Here is a 21,036-nt window from a genome sequence, read left to right as displayed (position 1 = left end):
TCTTGTGTCCGGCTCCGTCACACATCCACCAGTGCGACCGGATTCAGCGAGTCAGACGTTGCCCACTCCGTTGCCGTTTCCTCATCAGTTTCGGATGAGGAACCCTCTGATGAGGACATGGCTGAACAAGAAGATCAATCCCCAGCCCTGCTATCCATCCAGAAGATGCTGAAGAAGGAATACGGCCCTGTCAGGCTGTGGATGAGTCTGGTTAGGACACTGTCATCCGTGGTTCAATTGGTGTCACTTGGAAGACTACACCTCCGTCCTCTTCGGTTTCATCTAGCTCTTCACTGGAAAAGGACAAGACGCTAGAAGCGGTCTCGATCCCGGTTTCCAGAAGATAAGTCTGGTCTTACCTGAGGAAAGGACTTTATCAACCTTTTATAGGGTCTTCCCCTGACTGTTCAGACTCCCAACCACGTTCTCTTCTCAGACGCATCGGACGTAGGCTGGGGTGCGACCTTAGGCGGTAGGGAATGCTCTTGATTATGGAACTCGAGTCAAAGGACAATGCATTTTAACTGCAAGAAGCTTTTGGCAGTACGTCTGACCTGGAAAAGCTTCAGGTCTCTCCTTCAAGACAAAGTAATGGAGGTCAACACGGACAACTCCCTGCTTTGATGTTCATCTCCTAGCAAGGAGGGACCTACTCTCTGACATGGTGCGAGTTCGCTAGTGACCTCCTCTCCTGTTCAACAGGTCTAGACTTTTCACTAGTAACAAATTTCTTCCAAGGCAACTTGAATGTCTTAGCAGTTTGTCTCAGTAGGAAGGGACAATAATTCCAACATATTGGACCCTCCACAGAGATGTATGCAAGAGACTTTGGGTCACCTGGGGCCAGCCAACCATAGATCTCTTCGCAACCTCGATGTCCAAGAGGCTCTCAATACTTTGCTCACCTATCCCGGACCCAGCAGTGGTTCTTTTAGATGCCTTTCTACTAGATTAGTCTCATCTAGATCTATATGCATTCCCTCCGTTCTAGATTGTCAACAAGGTACTGCAGAAGTTCGCCTCTCACGATGGGACAAAGTTGACACTAGTTGCTTCCCTCTGGCCCGCGAGAGAATAACTTACCGAGGTACTTCCATGGCTAGTAGACGTTCCCAGAACTCTCCCCTAAGGGTGGACCTGCTACGTCTGCCACGCGTAAGAAGGTACTCCAAGGCCTCCACGCTCTTCGTCTCACTGCCTTCAGAGTATCGAAAGACTCTCGAGAACTAGAGGTTTTTCGAAGGAGGCAACCAGAGCGATTGTTAGAGCAAGGAGAACATCCACCCTTAGAGTCTACCAATCGAAGTGGGAAATCTTCCTAAACTGGTGCAAGTCAGTATCCGTATCCTCGACCAGTACCTCTGTAACTCAAATAGCTGACTTCCTCTTATATCTGAGGAAAGAGCGATCTCTTTCAGCTCCCACTTTCAAGGGTTACAGAAGCATGTTGGCATCAGTCTTCCGTCACAGAGGCTTAGATCTTTCCAACAATAAAGATCTACAGGACCTCCTTAAGTCTTTTGAGACCACGAAGGAGCGTCGTTTGGTTACACCTGGTTGGAATTTAGACGTGGTTCTAAGATTCCTTATGTTAGACAGGTTCGAACCACTTCAATCAGCCTCCCTGAAAGATCTCACCTTTAAGACTCTTTTCCTGATATGCTTAACCACAGCTAAAAGAGTCAGTGAGATTCATGCCTTCAGCAAGAACATCGGATTTTCATCCGAAACGGCTACGTGTTCTACATCTTGGTTTTCTAGCCAAACACGAGCTGCCTTCTCGGCCTTGACCAATATCGTTCGTTATCCCAAACTTATCGTATGGTTGGAAATGAACTAGAAAGAGTATTATGTCCTGTAAGAGCTCTTAAGTTCTATTTTAAAAACCTTTACGAGGCCCGTCTGAAGCTTTATGGTGTTCAGTTAAGAATTCATCTTTGCCTATGTCAGAGAATTCTTTATCCTATTATTTTCAGACTGTTAATACGAGAAGCTCATTCCCTTCTGAATGAGGAAGACCAAGCTTGGCTGAAGGTAAGGACACACGAAGTTAGAGCTATCACAACTTCCGTGACCTTTTAATAAAATAGATCTCTGCAAAATATTTTTGACGCAACCTTTTGGAAAAGCTAATCAGTGTTCGCGTCTTTTATCTTAAGAATGTCCAGTCTCTTTACGAGAACTGCTACACTCTGGGACCATTCGTAGCAACGAGTGCAGTAGTGGTGGGGGCTCCACCACTACAATTCCCTAATTCCAGAACCTTTTTAATCTTTCTCTTGAAATATTTCTGGGTTGTCCGGAAGGCTAAGAAGCCTTCCGCATCCTGGTTGATTTGGCGGGTGGTCAAATTCTTTCTTGAGAAGCGCCTAGATTAGAGGTTGTGATGAGGTCCTTTAGTATGGGTTGCAGCCCTTCATACTTCAGCACCTAGGAGTCGCTCAGCATCCTAAGAGGATCGCTAGGCTCAGTAAGGAAGACGTACTTAAAAAGGCAGAGTAATGGTTCAAGTCGACTTCCTTACCAGGTACTTATTTATTTTATGTTTGTTATTTTGAATAACGGCTAAAATAAGATACGGGATACTTAGCTTCTTTGTTAACATGTATGCTGGTCTCCACCCACCACCCTGGGTGTGAATCAGCTACATGATCATCGGGTAAGATTAATATTGAAAAATGTTATTTTCATTAGCAAAATAAATTTTTGAATATACTTACCCGATGATCATGAATTTAAGGACCCGCCCTTCCTCCCCATAGAGAACCAGTGGACCGAGGAGAAAATTGAGTTATTGTTGACAAGAAGTACTTGAATACCTACTCACAGATGGCGCTGTTGTGTACACCCCCACCTGTATAGCGATCGCTGGCGTATCCCGACCGTAGATTTCTGTCGGGCAACAGAGTTGACAGCTACATGATCATCGGGTAAGTATATTCAAAAATTTATTTTACTAATGAAAATAACATTTTTACGGAGAAGAACCTTCTTGCCAACGACCTTCCTACCGGTTGGTTGTACGCCCTGTTGACGCTGAGGTATCCTACTCACGTCGGCCAGTTGAGATGGTTCCTCCACCGGTGCGACCCAGTGTGGGTTGCCAGTCGCACGTTGACGTTAAGCTACTCTCGGAGGTGGTTGTGGACGTTCAGTGTGTCACTGGGAAGACGTTCAACAACCAGCAGAGGTGACTTGTTGTGACGCAGTGCGGCAACCTCAGCAACCCGATAAGGAGTTGTCTGTACTACCCAGACAGTCTAGACAGTTTCGGGTTGTCGCTGTACTTCCTCGCATCCCCATGGTTGACAGTTCACAGACTGTGCAGCAGTACCATGATCTTGTGTCCGGCTCCGTCACACATCCACCAGTGCGACCGGATTCAGCGAGTCAGACGTTGCTCACTCCGTTGCCGTTTCCTCATCAGTTTCGGATGAGGAACCCTCTGATGAGGACATGGCTGAACAAGAAGATCAATCCCCAGCCCTGCTATCCATCCAGAAGATGCTGAAGAAGGAATACGGCCCTGTCAGGCTATGGATGAGTCTGGTTAGGACACTGTCATCCGTGGTTCAATTGGTGTCACTTGGAAGACTACACCTCCGTCCTCTTCGGTTTCATCTAGCTCTTCACTGGAAAAGGACAAGACGCTAGAAGCGGTCTCGATCCCGGTTTCCAGAAGATAAGTCTGGTCTAACCTGAGGAAAGGACTTTATCAACCTTTTATAGGGTCTTCCCCTGACTGTTCAGACTCCCAACCACGTTCTCTTCTCAGACGCATCGGACGTAGGCTGGGGTGCGACCTTAGGCGGTAGGGAATGCTCGGGATTATGGAACTCGAGTCAAAGGACAATGCATTTTAACTGCAAGAAGCTTCTGGTAGTACGTCTGACCTGGAAAAGCTTCAGGTCTCTCCTTCAAGACAAAGTAATGGAGGTCAACACGGACAACTCCCTGCTTTGATGTTCATCTCCTAGCAAGGAGGGACCTACTCTCTGACATGGTGCGAGTTCGCTAGTGACCTCCTCTCCTGTTCAACAGGTCTAGACTTTTCACTAGTAACAAATTTCTTCCAAGGCAACTTGAATGTCTTAGCAGTTTGTCTCAGTAGGAAGGGACAATAATTCCAACATATTGGACCCTCCACAGAGATGTATGCAAGAGACTTTGGGTCACCTGGGGTCAGCCAACCATAGATCTCTTCGCAACCTCGATGTCCAAGAGGCTCTCAATACTTTGCTCACCTATCCCGGACCCAGCAGTGGTTCTTTTAGATGCCTTTCTACTAGATTAGTCTCATCTAGATCTATATGCATTCCCTCCGTTCTAGATTGTCAACAAGGTACTGCAGAAGTTCGCCTCTCACGATGGGACAAAGTTGACACTAGTTGCTTCCCTCTGGCCCGCGAGAGAATAACTTACCGAGGTACTTCAATGGCTAGTAGACGTTCCCAGAACTCTCCCCTAAGGGTGGACCTGCTACGTCTGCCACGCGTAAGAAGGTACTCCAAGGCCTCCACGCTCTTCGTCTCACTGCCTTCAGAGTATCGAAAGACTCTCGAGAACTAGAGGTTTTTCGAAGGAGGCAACCAGAGCGATTGTTAGAGCAAGGAGAACATCCACCCTTAGAGTCTACCAATCGAAGTGGGAAATCTTCCTAAACTGGTGCAAGTCAGTATCCGTATCCTCGACCAGTACCTCTGTAACTCAAATAGCTGACTTCCTCTTATATCTGAGGAAAGAGCGATCTCTTTCAGCTCCCACTTTCAAGGGTTACAGAAGCATGTTGGCATCAGTCTTCCGTCACAGAGGCTTAGATCTTTCCAACAATAAAGATCTACAGGACCTCCTTAAGTCTTTTGAGACCACGAAGGAGCGTCGTTTGGTTACACCTGGTTGGAATTTAGACGTGGTTCTAAGATTCCTTATGTTAGACAGGTTCGAACCACTTCAATCAGCCTCCCTGAAAGATCTCACCTTTAAGACTCTTTTCCTGATATGCTTAACCACAGCTAAAAGAGTCAGTGAGATTCATGCCTTCAGCAAGAACATCGGATTTTCATCCGAAACGGCTACGTGTTCTACATCTTGGTTTTCTAGCCAAACACGAGCTGCCTTCTCGGCCTTGACCAATATCGTTCGTTATCCCAAACTTATCGTATGGTTGGAAATGAACTAGAAAGAGTATTATGTCCTGTAAGAGCTCTTAAGTTCTATTTTAAAAACCTTTACTAGGCCCGTCTGAAGCTTTATGGTGTTCAGTTAAGAATTCATCTTTGCCTATGTCAGAGAATTCTTTATCCTATTATTTTCAGACTGTTAATACGAGAAGCTCATTCCCTTCTGAATGAGGAAGACCAAGCTTGGCTGAAGGTAAGGACACACGAAGTTAGAGCTATCACAACTTCCGTGACCTTTTAATAAAATAGATCTCTGCAAAATATTTTTGACGCAACCTTTTGGAAAAGCTAATCAGTGTTCGCGTCTTTTATCTTAAGAATGTCCAGTCTCTTTACGAGAACTGCTACACTCTGGGACCATTCGTAGCAACGAGTGCAGTAGTGGTGGGGGCTCCACCACTACAATTCCCTAATTCCAGAACCTTTTTAATCTTTCTCTTGAAATATTTCTGGGTTGTCCGGAAGGCTAAGAAGCCTTCCGCATCCTGGTTGATTTGGCGGGTGGTCAAATTCTTTCTTGAGAAGCGCCTAGATTAGAGGTTGTGATGAGGTCCTTTAGTATGGGTTGCAGCCCTTCATACTTCAGCACCTAGGAGTCGCTCAGCATCCTAAGAGGATCGCTAGGCTCAGTAAGGAAGACGTACTTAAAAAGGCAGAGTAATGGTTCAAGTCGACTTCCTTACCAGGTACTTATTTATTTTATGTTTGTTATTTTGAATAACGGCTAAAATAAGATACGGGATACTTAGCTTCTTTGTTAACATGTATGCTGGTCTCCACCCACCACCCTGGGTGTGAATCAGCTACATGATCATCGGGTAAGATTAATATTGAAAAATGTTATTTTCATTAGCAAAATAAATTTTTGAATATACTTACCCGATGATCATGAATTTAAGGACCCGCCCTTCCTCCCCATAGAGAACCAGTGGACCGAGGAGAAAATTGAGTTATTGTTGACAAGAAGTACTTGAATACCTACTCACAGATGGCGCTGTTGTGTACACCCCCACCTGTATAGCGATCGCTGGCGTATCCCGACCGTAGATTTCTGTCGGGCAACAGAGTTGACAGCTACATGATCATCGGGTAAGTATATTCAAAAATTTATTTTACTAATGAAAATAACATTTTTACGGAGAAGAACCTTCTTGCCAACGACCTTCCTACCGGTTGGTTGTACGCCCTGTTGACGCTGAGGTATCCTACTCACGTCGGCCAGTTGAGATGGTTCCTCCACCGGTGCGACCCAGTGTGGGTTGCCAGTCGCACGTTGACGTTAAGCTACTCTCGGAGGTGGTTGTGGACGTTCAGTGTGTCACTGGGAAGACGTTCAACAACCAGCAGAGGTGACTTGTTGTGACGCAGTGCGGCAACCTCAGCAACCCGATAAGGAGTTGTCTGTACTACCCAGACAGTCTAGACAGTTTCGGGTTGTCGCTGTACTTCCTCGCATCCCCATGGTTGACAGTTCACAGACTGTGCAGCAGTACCATGATCTTGTGTCCGGCTCCGTCACACATCCACCAGTGCGACCGGATTCAGCGAGTCAGACGTTGCCCACTCCGTTGCCGTTTCCTCATCAGTTTCGGATGAGGAACCCTCTGATGAGGACATGGCTGAACAAGAAGATCAATCCCCAGCCCTGCTATCCATCCAGAAGATGCTGAAGAAGGAATACGGCCCTGTCAGGCTGTGGATGAGTCTGGTTAGGACACTGTCATCCGTGGTTCAATTGGTGTCACTTGGAAGACTACACCTCCGTCCTCTTCGGTTTCATCTAGCTCTTCACTGGAAAAGGACAAGACGCTAGAAGCGGTCTCGATCCCGGTTTCCAGAAGATAAGTCTGGTCTAACCTGAGGAAAGGACTTTATCAACCTTTTATAGGGTCTTCCCCTGACTGTTCAGACTCCCAACCACGTTCTCTTCTCAGACGCATCGGACGTAGGCTGGGGTGCGACCTTAGGCGGTAGGGAATGCTCGGGATTATGGAACTCGAGTCAAAGGACAATGCATTTTAACTGCAAGAAGCTTCTGGCAGTACGTCTGACCTGGAAAAGCTTCAGGTCTCTCCTTCAAGACAAAGTAATGGAGGTCAACACGGACAACTCCCTGCTTTGATGTTCATCTCCTAGCAAGGAGGGACCTACTCTCTGACATGGTGCGAGTTCGCTAGTGACCTCCTCTCCTGTTCAACAGGTCTAGACTTTTCACTAGTAACAAATTTCTTCCAAGGCAACTTGAATGTCTTAGCAGTTTGTCTCAGTAGGAAGGGACAATAATTCCAACATATTGGACCCTCCACAGAGATGTATGCAAGAGACTTTGGGTCACCTGGGGTCAGCCAACCATAGATCTCTTCGCAACCTCGATGTCCAAGAGGCTCTCAATACTTTGCTCACCTATCCCGGACCCAGCAGTGGTTCTTTTAGATGCCTTTCTACTAGATTAGTCTCATCTAGATCTATATGCATTCCCTCCGTTCTAGATTGTCAACAAGGTACTGCAGAAGTTCGCCTCTCACGATGGGACAAAGTTGACACTAGTTGCTTCCCTCTGGCCCGCGAGAGAATAACTTACCGAGGTACTTCAATGGCTAGTAGACGTTCCCAGAACTCTCCCCTAAGGGTGGACCTGCTACGTCTGCCACGCGTAAGAAGGTACTCCAAGGCCTCCACGCTCTTCGTCTCACTGCCTTCAGAGTATCGAAAGACTCTCGAGAACTAGAGGTTTTTCGAAGGAGGCAACCAGAGCGATTGTTAGAGCAAGGAGAACATCCACCCTTAGAGTCTACCAATCGAAGTGGGAAATCTTCCTAAACTGGTGCAAGTCAGTATCCGTATCCTCGACCAGTACCTCTGTAACTCAAATAGCTGACTTCCTCTTATATCTGAGGAAAGAGCGATCTCTTTCAGCTCCCACTTTCAAGGGTTACAGAAGCATGTTGGCATCAGTCTTCCGTCACAGAGGCTTAGATCTTTCCAACAATAAAGATCTACAGGACCTCCTTAAGTCTTTTGAGACCACGAAGGAGCGTCGTTTGGTTACACCTGGTTGGAATTTAGACGTGGTTCTAAGATTCCTTATGTTAGACAGGTTCGAACCACTTCAATCAGCCTCCCTGAAAGATCTCACCTTTAAGACTCTTTTCCTGATATGCTTAACCACAGCTAAAAGAGTCAGTGAGATTCATGCCTTCAGCAAGAACATCGGATTTTCATCCGAAACGGCTACGTGTTCTACATCTTGGTTTTCTAGCCAAACACGAGCTGCCTTCTCGGCCTTGACCAATATCGTTCGTTATCCCAAACTTATCGTATGGTTGGAAATGAACTAGAAAGAGTATTATGTCCTGTAAGAGCTCTTAAGTTCTATTTTAAAAACCTTTACTAGGCCCGTCTGAAGCTTTATGGTGTTCAGTTAAGAATTCATCTTTGCCTATGTCAGAGAATTCTTTATCCTATTATTTTCAGACTGTTAATACGAGAAGCTCATTCCCTTCTGAATGAGGAAGACCAAGCTTGGCTGAAGGTAAGGACACACGAAGTTAGAGCTATCACAACTTCCGTGACCTTTTAATAAAATAGATCTCTGCAAAATATTTTTGACGCAACCTTTTGGAAAAGCTAATCAGTGTTCGCGTCTTTTATCTTAAGAATGTCCAGTCTCTTTACGAGAACTGCTACACTCTGGGACCATTCGTAGCAACGAGTGCAGTAGTGGTGGGGGCTCCACCACTACAATTCCCTAATTCCAGAACCTTTTTAATCTTTCTCTTGAAATATTTCTGGGTTGTCCGGAAGGCTAAGAAGCCTTCCGCATCCTGGTTGATTTGGCGGGTGGTCAAATTCTTTCTTGAGAAGCGCCTAGATTAGAGGTTGTGATGAGGTCCTTTAGTATGGGTTGCAGCCCTTCATACTTCAGCACCTAGGAGTCGCTCAGCATCCTAAGAGGATCGCTAGGCTCAGTAAGGAAGACGTACTTAAAAAGGCAGAGTAATGGTTCAAGTCGACTTCCTTACCAGGTACTTATTTATTTTATGTTTGTTATTTTGAATAACGGCTAAAATAAGATACGGGATACTTAGCTTCTTTGTTAACATGTATGCTGGTCTCCACCCACCACCCTGGGTGTGAATCAGCTACATGATCATCGGGTAAGATTAATATTGAAAAATGTTATTTTCATTAGCAAAATAAATTTTTGAATATACTTACCCGATGATCATGAATTTAAGGACCCGCCCTTCCTCCCCATAGAGAACCAGTGGACCGAGGAGAAAATTGAGTTATTGTTGACAAGAAGTACTTGAATACCTACTCACAGATGGCGCTGTTGTGTACACCCCCACCTGTATAGCGATCGCTGGCGTATCCCGACCGTAGATTTCTGTCGGGCAACAGAGTTGACAGCTACATGATCATCGGGTAAGTATATTCAAAAATTTATTTTACTAATGAAAATAACATTTTTACGGAGAAGAACCTTCTTGCCAACGACCTTCCTACCGGTTGGTTGTACGCCCTGTTGACGCTGAGGTATCCTACTCACGTCGGCCAGTTGAGATGGTTCCTCCACCGGTGCGACCCAGTGTGGGTTGCCAGTCGCACGTTGACGTTAAGCTACTCTCGGAGGTGGTTGTGGACGTTCAGTGTGTCACTGGGAAGACGTTCAACAACCAGCAGAGGTGACTTGTTGTGACGCAGTGCGGCAACCTCAGCAACCCGATAAGGAGTTGTCTGTACTACCCAGACAGTCTAGACAGTTTCGGGTTGTCGCTGTACTTCCTCGCATCCCCATGGTTGACAGTTCACAGACTGTGCAGCAGTACCATGATCTTGTGTCCGGCTCCGTCACACATCCACCAGTGCGACCGGATTCAGCGAGTCAGACGTTGCCCACTCCGTTGCCGTTTCCTCATCAGTTTCGGATGAGGAACCCTCTGATGAGGACATGGCTGAACAAGAAGATCAATCCCCAGCCCTGCTATCCATCCAGAAGATGCTGAAGAAGGAATACGGCCCTGTCAGGCTGTGGATGAGTCTGGTTAGGACACTGTCATCCGTGGTTCAATTGGTGTCACTTGGAAGACTACACCTCCGTCCTCTTCGGTTTCATCTAGCTCTTCACTGGAAAAGGACAAGACGCTAGAAGCGGTCTCGATCCCGGTTTCCGGAAGATAAGTCTGGTCTAACCTGAGGAAAGGACTTTATCAACCTTTTATAGGGTCTTCCCCTGACTGTTCAGACTCCCAACCACGTTCTCTTCTCAGACGCATCGGACGTAGGCTGGGGTGCGACCTTAGGCGGTAGGGAATGCTCGGGATTATGGAACTCGAGTCAAAGGACAATGCATTTTAACTGCAAGAAGCTTTTGGCAGTACGTCTGACCTGGAAAAGCTTCAGGTCTCTCCTTCAAGACAAAGTAATGGAGGTCAACACGGACAACTCCCTGCTTTGATGTTCATCTCCTAGCAAGGAGGGACCTACTCTCTGACATGGTGCGAGTTCGCTAGTGACCTCCTCTCCTGTTCAACAGGTCTAGACTTTTCACTAGTAACAAATTTCTTCCAAGGCAACTTGAATGTCTTAGCAGTTTGTCTCAGTAGGAAGGGACAATAATTCCAACATATTGGACCCTCCACAGAGATGTATGCAAGAGACTTTGGGTCACCTGGGGCCAGCCAACCATAGATCTCTTCGCAACCTCGATGTCCAAGAGGCTCTCAATACTTTGCTCACCTATCCCGGACCCAGCAGTGGTTCTTTTAGATGCCTTTCTACTAGATTAGTCTCATCTAGATCTATATGCATTCCCTCCGTTCTAGATTGTCAACAAGGTACTGCAGAAGTTCGCCTCTCACGATGGGACAAAGTTGACACTAGTTGCTTCCCTCTGGCCCGCGAGAGAATAACTTACCGAGGTACTTCAATGGCTAGTAGACGTTCCCAGAACTCTCCCCTAAGGGTGGACCTGCTACGTCTGCCACGCGTAAGAAGGTACTCCAAGGCCTCCACGCTCTTCGTCTCACTGCCTTCAGAGTATCGAAAGACTCTCGAGAACTAGAGGTTTTTCGAAGGAGGCAACCAGAGCGATTGTTAGAGCAAGGAGAACATCCACCCTTAGAGTCTACCAATCGAAGTGGGAAATCTTCCTAAACTGGTGCAAGTCAGTATCCGTATCCTCGACCAGTACCTCTGTAACTCAAATAGCTGACTTCCTCTTATATCTGAGGAAAGAGCGATCTCTTTCAGCTCCCACTTTCAAGGGTTACAGAAGCATGTTGGCATCAGTCTTCCGTCACAGAGGCTTAGATCTTTCCAACAATAAAGATCTACAGGACCTCCTTAAGTCTTTTGAGACCACGAAGGAGCGTCGTTTGGTTACACCTGGTTGGAATTTAGACGTGGTTCTAAGATTCCTTTTGTTAGACAGGTTCGAACCACTTCAATCAGCCTCCCTGAAAGATCTCACCTTTAAGACTCTTTTCCTGATATGCTTAACCACAGCTAAAAGAGTCAGTGAGATTCATGCCTTCAGCAAGAACATCGGATTTTCATCCGAAACGGCTACATGTTCTACATCTTGGTTTTCTAGCCAAACACGAGCTGCCTTCTCGGCCTTGACCAATATCGTTCGTTATCCCAAACTTATCGTATGGTTGGAAATGAACTAGAAAGAGTATTATGTCCTGTAAGAGCTCTTAAGTTCTATTTTAAAAACCTTTACGAGGCCCATCTGAAGCTTTATGGTGTTCAGTTAAGAATTCATCTTTGCCTATGTCAGAGAATTCTTTATCCTATTATTTTCAGACTGTTAATACGAGAAGCTCATTCCCTTCTGAATGAGGAAGACCAAGCTTGGCTGAAGGTAAGGACACACGAAGTTAGAGCTATCACAACTTCCGTGACCTTTTAATAAAATAGATCTCTGCAAAATATTTTTGACGTAACCTTTTGGAAAAGCTAATCAGTGTTCGCGTCTTTTATCTTAAGAATGTCCAGTCTCTTTACGAGAACTGCTACACTCTGGGACCATTCGTAGCAACGAGTGCAGTAGTGGTGGGGGCTCCACCACTACAATTCCCTAATTCCAGAACCTTTTTAATCTCTCTCTTGAAATATTTCTGGGTTGTCCGGAAGGCTAAGAAGCCTTCCGCATCCTGGTTGATTTGGCGGGTGGTCAAATTCTTTCTTGAGAAGCGCCTAGATTAGAGGTTGTGATGAGGTCCTTTAGTATGGGTTGCAGCCCTTCATACTTCAGCACCTAGGAGTCGCTCAGCATCCTAAGAGGATCGCTAGGCTCAGTAAGGAAGACGTACTTAAAAAGGCAGAGTAATGGTTCAAGTCGACTTCCTTACCAGGTACTTATTTATTTTATGTTTGTTATTTTGAATAACGGCTAAAATAAGATACGGGATACTTAGCTTCTTTGTTAACATGTATGCTGGTCTCCACCCACCACCCTGGGTGTGAATCAGCTGCATGATCATCGGGTAAGATTAATATTGAAAAATGTTATTTTCATTAGTAAAATAAATTTTTGAATATACTTACCCAATGATCATGAATTTAAGGACCCGCCCTTCCTCCCCATAGAGAACCAGTGGACCGAGGAGAAAATTGAGTTCTTGTTGACAAGAAGTACTTGAGTACCTACTCACAGATGGCGCTGTTGTGTACACCCCCACCTGTATAGCGATCGCTGGCGTATCCCGACCGTAGATTTGCGTCGGGCAACAAAGTTGACAGCTACATGATCATCGGGTAAGTATATTCAAAAATTTATTTTACTAATGAAAATAACATTTTTACGGAGAAGAACCTTCTTGCCAACGACCTTCCTACCGGTTGGTTGTACGCCCTGTTGACGCTGAGGTATCCTACTCACGTCGGCCAGTTGAGATGGTTCCTCCACCGGTGCGACCCAGTGTGGGTTGCCAGTCGCACGTTGACGTTAAGCTACTCTCGGAGGTGGTTGTGGACGTTCAGTGTGTCACTGGGAAGACGTTCAACAACCAGCAGAGGTGACTTGTTGTGACGCAGTGCGGCAACCTCAGCAACCCGATAAGGAGTTGTCTGTACTACCCAGACAGTCTAGACAGTTTCGGGTTGTCGCTGTACTTCCTCGCATCCCCATGGTTGACAGTTCACAGACTGTGCAGCAGTACCATGATCTTGTGTCCGGCTCCGTCACACATCCACCAGTGCGACCGGATTCAGCGAGTCAGACGTTGCCCACTCCGTTGCCGTTTCCTCATCAGTTTCGGATGAGGAACCCTCTGATGAGGACATGGCTGAACAAGAAGATCAATCCCCAGCCCTGCTATCCATCCAGAAGATGCTGAAGAAGGAATACGGCCCTGTCAGGCTATGGATGAGTCTGGTTAGGACACTGTCATCCGTGGTTCAATTGGTGTCACTTGGAAGACTACACCTCCGTCCTCTTCGGTTTCATCTAGCTCTTCACTGGAAAAGGACAAGACGCTAGAAGCGGTCTCGATCCCGGTTTCCAGAAGATAAGTCTGGTCTAACCTGAGGAAAGGACTTTATCAACCTTTTATAGGGTCTTCCCCTGACTGTTCAGACTCCCAACCACGTTCTCTTCTCAGACGCATCGGACGTAGGCTGGGGTGCGACCTTAGGCGGTAGGGAATGCTCGGGATTATGGAACTCGAGTCAAAGGACAATCATTTTAACTGCAAGAAGCTTCTGGCAGTACGTCTGACCTGGAAAAGCTTCAGGTCTCTCCTTCAAGACAAAGTAATGGAGGTCAACACGGACAACTCCCTGCTTTGATGTTCATCTCCTAGCAAGGAGGGACCTACTCTCTGACATGGTGCGAGTTCGCTAGTGACCTCCTCTCCTGTTCAACAGGTCTAGACTTTTCACTAGTAACAAATTTCTTCCAAGGCAACTTGAATGTCTTAGCAGTTTGTCTCAGTAGGAAGGGACAATAATTCCAACATATTGGACCCTCCACAGAGATGTATGCAAGAGACTTTGGGTCACCTGGGGCCAGCCAACCATAGATCTCTTCGCAACCTCGATGTCCAAGAGGCTCTCAATACTTTGCTCACCTATCCCGGACCCAGCAGTGGTTCTTTTAGATGCCTTTCTACTAGATTAGTCTCATCTAGATCTATATGCATTCCCTCCGTTCTAGATTGTCAACAAGGTACTGCAGAAGTTCGCCTCTCACGATGGGACAAAGTTGACACTAGTTGCTTCCCTCTGGCCCGCGAGAGAATAACTTACCGAGGTACTTTGATGGCTAGTAGACGTTCCCAGAACTCTCCCCTAAGGGTGGACCTGCTACGTCTGCCACGCGTAAGAAGGTACTCCAAGGCCTCCACGCTCTTCGTCTCACTGCCTTCAGAGTATCGAAAGACTCTCGAGAACTAGAGGTTTTTCGAAGGAGGCAACCAGAGCGATTGTTAGAGCAAGGAGAACATCCACCCTTAGAGTCTACCAATCGAAGTGGGAAATCTTCCTAAACTGGTGCAAGTCAGTATCCGTATCCTCGACCAGTACCTCTGTAACTCAAATAGCTGACTTCCTCTTATATCTGAGGAAAGAGCGATCTCTTTCAGCTCCCACTTTCAAGGGTTACAGAAGCATGTTGGCATCAGTCTTCCGTCACAGAGGCTTAGATCTTTCCAACAATAAAGATCTACAGGACCTCCTTAAGTCTTTTGAGACCACGAAGGAGCGTCGTTTGGTTACACCTGGTTGGAATTTAGACGTGGTTCTAAGATTCCTTATGTTAGACAGGTTCGAACCACTTCAATCAGCCTCCCTGAAAGATCTCACCTTTAAGACTCTTTTCCTGATATGCTTAACCACAGCTAAAAGAGTCAGTGAGATTCATGCCTTCAGCAAGAACATCGGATTTTCATCCGAAACGGCTACGTGTTCTACATCTTGGTTTTCTAGCCAAACACGAGCTGCCTTCTCGGCCTTGACCAATATCGTTCGTTATCCCAAACTTATCGTATGGTTGGAAATGAACTAGAAAGAGTATTATGTCCTGTAAGAGCTCTTAAGTTCTATTTTAAAAACCTTTACGAGGCCCGTCTGAAGCTTTATGGTGTTCAGTTAAGAATTCATCTTTGCCTATGTCAGAGAATTCTTTATCCTATTATTTTCAGACTGTTAATACGAGAAGCTCATTCCCTTCTGAATGAGGAAGACCAAGCTTGGCTGAAGGTAAGGACACACGAAGTTAGAGCTATCACAACTTCCGTGACCTTTTAATAAAATAGATCTCTGCAAAATATTTTCGACGCAACCTTTTGGAAAAGCTAATCAGTGTTCGCGTCTTTTATCTTAAGAATGTCCAGTCTCTTTACGAGAACTGCTACACTCTGGGACCATTCGTAGCAACGAGTGCAGTAGTGGTGGGGGCTCCACCACTACAATTCCCTAATTCCAGAACCTTTTTAATCTTTTTCTTGAAATATTTCTGGGTTGTCCGGAAGGCTAAGAAGCCTTCCGCATCCTGGTTGATTTGGCGGGTGGTCAAATTCTTTCTTGAGAAGCGCCTAGATTAGAGGTTGTGATGAGGTCCTTTAGTATGGGTTACAGCCCTTCATACTTCAGCACCTAGGAGTCGCTCAGCATCCTAAGAGGATCGCTAGGCTCAGTAAGGAAGACGTACTTAAAAAGGCAGAGTAATGGTTCAAGTCGACTTCCTTACCAGGTACTTATTTATTTTATGTTTGTTATTTTGAATAACGGCTAAAATAAGATACGGGATACTTAGCTTCTTTGTTAACATGTATGCTGGTCTCCACCCACCACCCTGGGTGTGAATCAGCTACATGATCATCGGGTAAGATTAATATTGAAAAATGTTATTTTCATTAGTAAAATAAATTTTTGAATATACTTACCCGATGATCATGAATTTAAGGACCCGCCCTTCCTCCCCATAGAGAACCAGTGGACCGAGGAGAAAATTGAGTTATTGTTGACAAGAAGTACTTGAGTACCTACTCACAGATGGCGCTGTTGTGTACACCCCCACCTGTATAGCGATCGCTGGCGTATCCCGACCGTAGATTTCTGTCTGGCAACAGAGTTGACAGCTACATGATCATCGGGTAAGTATATTCAAAAATTTATTCTACTAATGAAAATAACATTTTAAAGTTTATAACAGTGTTACCATGATTTGTATAGGACACTTAGTGTTGTATAGTATTACAAGGAACCTGGCTTGCATATGTTGCAAGATGGATCTACTGTACTAGCAATTTGTACTAATGATAATCTAAATATTTCTGAACATTTCATGAGTGCATTTAGGTACAGTGAATGCTTTGGTAAGACATGAAGAATGGTACAGTTTTCAGAATGTAAAATAAACTTATAAAATAGCTATTCACAATGATCATTTTGTTCTTTTTGCTTACCTGGACATTTGCTAAGGTGTTGAGATATTACCCGTGAAACTAGGGAGTAACTAGGGAACAATGGTTTGATTTTGGAGTGTCCTAGAAGAGATGCTTACCATAGTTACAGTCTCTTTTACCCTAGCCAAGAGGAAAGTAGCCACTGAACAATTACAGTACAGTAGTTAACCTATGAAGAAGAATGGTTTAGTAATCTCAGTGTTTTCAGGTATATGATAGCAGTCATTGAAGGCCGATTGTCCTAAAGTTACTTCCTTCACAATAACGGTTATTAATGGATCCGCAAAGGGTCATGCAGCCTTGTGTATCTTTAAGGTTATGGAGATCTGTTCTGTCTCAAGTAATGGAAGATAGATTAGTTGACTGAAACGGGCGCCAGTATGCAAACAGATCTTGCCAATGTGTAATTGGATACCATACAGCACTTATGGGATAAAAGACATGCCCATACAGGGGTTTGTTATGTACTAATTTGGTCTTCCAATACAACTTTTTGAGGTCACATCCACAGTAGCTAATTAGCTTTCAGTATAATGTAAAATGATGGTTGTTTCTATGGTACTTAAGACTTTGGAAAGTATTTTTCATCATATAATGCCAAAGGTTTTCACTTACTCATAGTTAAGGGCAATAGGATTTAAGAAATGTTTCAGATAGATTTTACCATTTTTATTTAATTTTTGTGTATAGTTGATTAGTACATCACAAAAGCTAATAAACTGTCTTAAGAAATTTACATTTGTGGAGGCATGTAAGGCAGTATGCATTAATATATTTCTATATTTCAGGGTGGACAATTTTGACCAGCCATGGATTGAGCCTGACCTCCAAAATTTGAAGAATATCTTGCACGGTGCGAAGTTACGGCTGCCAACGTGAATGTCCCATAGAACAAAAAATGTCCGCAGCATGTCCTAGACTTTCATGTCTTTGAAAATATGGAGCAGGAGTCAAATCCCGTCCCCAGCACCTCAGTAAGGCCAAGTAAGAAGCTTGAGACATCGAGAAAAGGAAAGGCTTGCAGAACTGGTACCTCAGGAAAAGGAGGAACATAGCAAAGTGAATATTAGAAAATGCAATGCAAATAATTTATTGGTAACTATACCTGAGTAATGAGTAAATGAACTCCCAGTTTTTGGTCATTAAGATGCAAGGGAAAGAAATAGATAAAATAAAAAACCATTAAAGATAAAATAATTCTATAATGTTTACATATCTAGGAATTCTTGATATATATGTAGATTAGCTTGCTAGTGGTAGTGAGATCAGGGCTCTTGAAACAAGGCCAAAAATTAGCTATTTGTGAATTCCTCTATTCGGGAAAGAACCATCAGACCACAATAGCCACAGTAACATCATTAAAATAAATATTTCCTATATAAACTATTATAACTTTTATAACAAAACAAGAGGAAGAGAAATAAGATAGAATAGTGTGCCCGAGTGTACCCTCAAGCAAGAGAACTCTAATCCAAGATAGTGGAAGACCATGGTACAGAGGCTATGACACTACCAAGACAAGAGAACAATGGTTTGATTATCTTAGATGCTGCTGCTTTTTACCCTAGATGACCTTAAAACTGTCATTGGAGTTTCTGAGTACAGTGCTGTACAGCGTACAGTATAAAATTCCGTCCTGTATTTTATCATACTGTGTATGAATAATCATGCTGCACTAGCTTTAATGCTCAGTATGCCTTGAAGGGCCAAAGTGCATGTTTTGTTCTTTCCTTGTATATTTCCCAATTGCCTGCATTCATTCGTCCATAAGTACGACCAAATTTAAAAAGTGAACGCCAGGTATTTATACTGTACCGTTCTTGTCATACAGAAGCAGCTATGTAGAGCACAAGGGAGAGATACAAGTATTAGTCCCAACCATATTTAGTCAGGGGACACCTAATATAGCCCTTATTAGATTAAATCAGTAGTTACCATAAATGGACTGGTCATATATCATTGAATATTAACTAAGCAGACAACCAAGTGTAGACATTTGACACCAGATGTTGAATGACCCAAGACTCATCCTTAGACAGAAAATGAAACAACCAGATAGGATTTTCTGGTGGACAACTTGAACATGGAAATAGAGTAACCTTTAGTTTGTTCTGTAACTGACCTACAAACCACGCTATTTAATAGGAGTTATTACTTTCGGCGTAGCTGAAATGACGAGCCATTAAAATTTTAACGAGGGTTTACTACTGCATCACTAGTTAGTGGGGGGTGGGGGATAGCCTGCTACCCCTCCCCCCCCCCCCCCTCACACACACCTGTGCTTGAGCTCACTTTACTTTTGGTTCGGAGCGAGAACGGTTGTTGCCTCTCTCTCTCCTCGCCTATTTTGGACTGCCATTAATTTTTATCTTTTCACTTACTTTTTCTTATACTTGTAATATATATATATATATATATATATATATATATATATATATATATATATATATATATATATATATATATATATATGTATATATATATATATATATATATATATATATATATATATATATATATATATATATATATATATATATATATATATATATATATATATATATATATATATATATATATATATATATATATATATATATATATATATATATATATATATATATATATATATATATATATATATATATATATATATACACATATATATATATATATATATATATATATATATATATATATATATATATATATATATATATATATATATATATATATATATATATAAACATTCTTTGTTTATGTATATAGTTATGTATAGAAATGTAGCAAGTTTTCTTTTCAGTGTTTGTGCATTGTGTGTGATGTACGACAACGACACTTGTGTAGCAAGGCCACCACAGTTCCTCTTCGTGGGGAACGACCTCTCCCTCTCGTGTCCATCGGTCTTCAAGTCGGCATATTTCTGTTAACTCTGCCGCCGCAGGGGAATCGTCATTGCCTGGACCCTCTTCATTCATCTATTATCTTCGCTTTTCCTCTTTTCCTACGGGAAACTTGGATTCTCAGCGAAGGGAATGTGGCTTATTTTTAGCTTGACTACGGTCTCTCTCTACTCGAGGTCGTTCACCTTTACTACAACTGCGTACTATTACGGTAGCTCTTTTCCCGTGTGCGGGTTAGGTTGCTATTCCGTTTGTTTGTTTCAATTATTTTTAGTGAAATTAACTTTTCAGCTTTTCCGTGGGGAACACTTCCCTTCGGGGGTTCAGTGGTTCTCACTATTATATTCTTAGATGATTATAATTCTGTTTTTATTACAGTTACTCCGCCCCCCCCCCCTTCTCCCGTGGACGTCATCTGGGGTAGGTGGGTGCATACTTAATTCTTATTTTATGTTTTTCCCTTGGGCTTCCTCTTCGGAGTTCCTCCCTAAGGATTTTTTTTTAAAATAATTATTTAATTTTATTTTCCCAGTTAACTATGCAGTTTTTCTTCGTTCGACTAAAGAGTGCCAACGAAGCAGAGCTGTCCTGTTCATGCCTGGGGATTCTGCTGTCGCTGCCGTCCCTTAGAGGACGTCGTCATGGGCGTTATCCCTTCTCTTAGAAGTTCTCCCGTTACAACATGCCAGCACTTCATATCATCTTAGAACGCTAATGGAGGTTCGCCTCCAGGGGTTGGACAACTTCCCTTCCGGGGGAGATTTCCTCCCCAGGTGTGAGGTTTTCTCTCTTCAGAGGGAGAACTCCCCATACCTTAATAAATTCATCACCTTCGACTACTGTTGCTGCCCTTCGGCCAGACTTTTCTCCCCCCTTGCTGAGTTTCTCTTCCTCCAGGGGTGGAGCACAGTCTTGGCAAGTCTCTTCTACAAAGTGTTCACCTCTCTCATTCGCGAGAGAGGCCACTCATAGAGACTTCTCTTTGGAGAATCGCTACTGCTAAGGTCAGCTTGCTGATCCACCAGCCCTAAGGGGCGTCACCACGAGTGTCTTCAGGTCTCTTCTATGAAGTGTCACCTCTCGTTCGCGAGAGAGACCACTCATAGAGACTCCTCTTCGGAGGATCGTTACTGATAAGGTCAGCTTGCTGATCCAACGGCCCTAAGGGGCATCACCATGAATGTCTTCAAGTCTCTTCTACGAAGGGCAATTCTCTCGTTCGCGGGAGAGGTCTCTCATAGAGACTCCGCCTCGGAGGATCAAGCTGAACTTCCAGGGACCTCTACCTTCTGCTGCAACGTGGTCCTTTGGACTTCGGTCCTGGACTCTAACACGGACCTTTCACGGTCCCATCGGTGGATGCTGGCCCTTCCAAAGGGCACATCCCAGTTCCTGATCGTCCTGCCAGCTGACCTACCGAACTACCAGCGCAACCTTGCGCTGCAACGAATGACTTCGGTCTTGGACTCTAAAGCAGACCTGCTTGCGGTCCTCATCGGGGATGCCCCCCCTTTAAGGACACATCCCAGTTCCTGA

At 44.2% G+C, this 21,036-nt stretch overlaps 1 long non-coding RNA gene across 1 annotated transcript in view; it reads left to right on the top strand.

The window, feature by feature from the left end:
- Positions 1 to 17,506, top strand: part of LOC137644949 (uncharacterized) — a 48,632-nt gene extending 31,126 nt beyond the window's left edge. The window contains exon 3 of the long non-coding RNA XR_011045238.1: positions 17,386 to 17,506. This is a non-coding gene — a long non-coding RNA (uncharacterized lncRNA). The remainder of the gene's footprint in view (positions 1 to 17,385) is intronic.
- Positions 17,507 to 21,036: the final 3,530 nt, after the last annotated feature.

This window comes from Palaemon carinicauda, chromosome 8, assembly GCF_036898095.1.
Source record: "Palaemon carinicauda isolate YSFRI2023 chromosome 8, ASM3689809v2, whole genome shotgun sequence".
Lineage (NCBI taxonomy): Eukaryota > Metazoa > Arthropoda > Malacostraca > Decapoda > Palaemonidae > Palaemon > Palaemon carinicauda.
The sequence above is the reverse complement of the archived record's forward strand: the minus strand, read 5'-3'. Positions and strand labels throughout refer to the sequence as shown.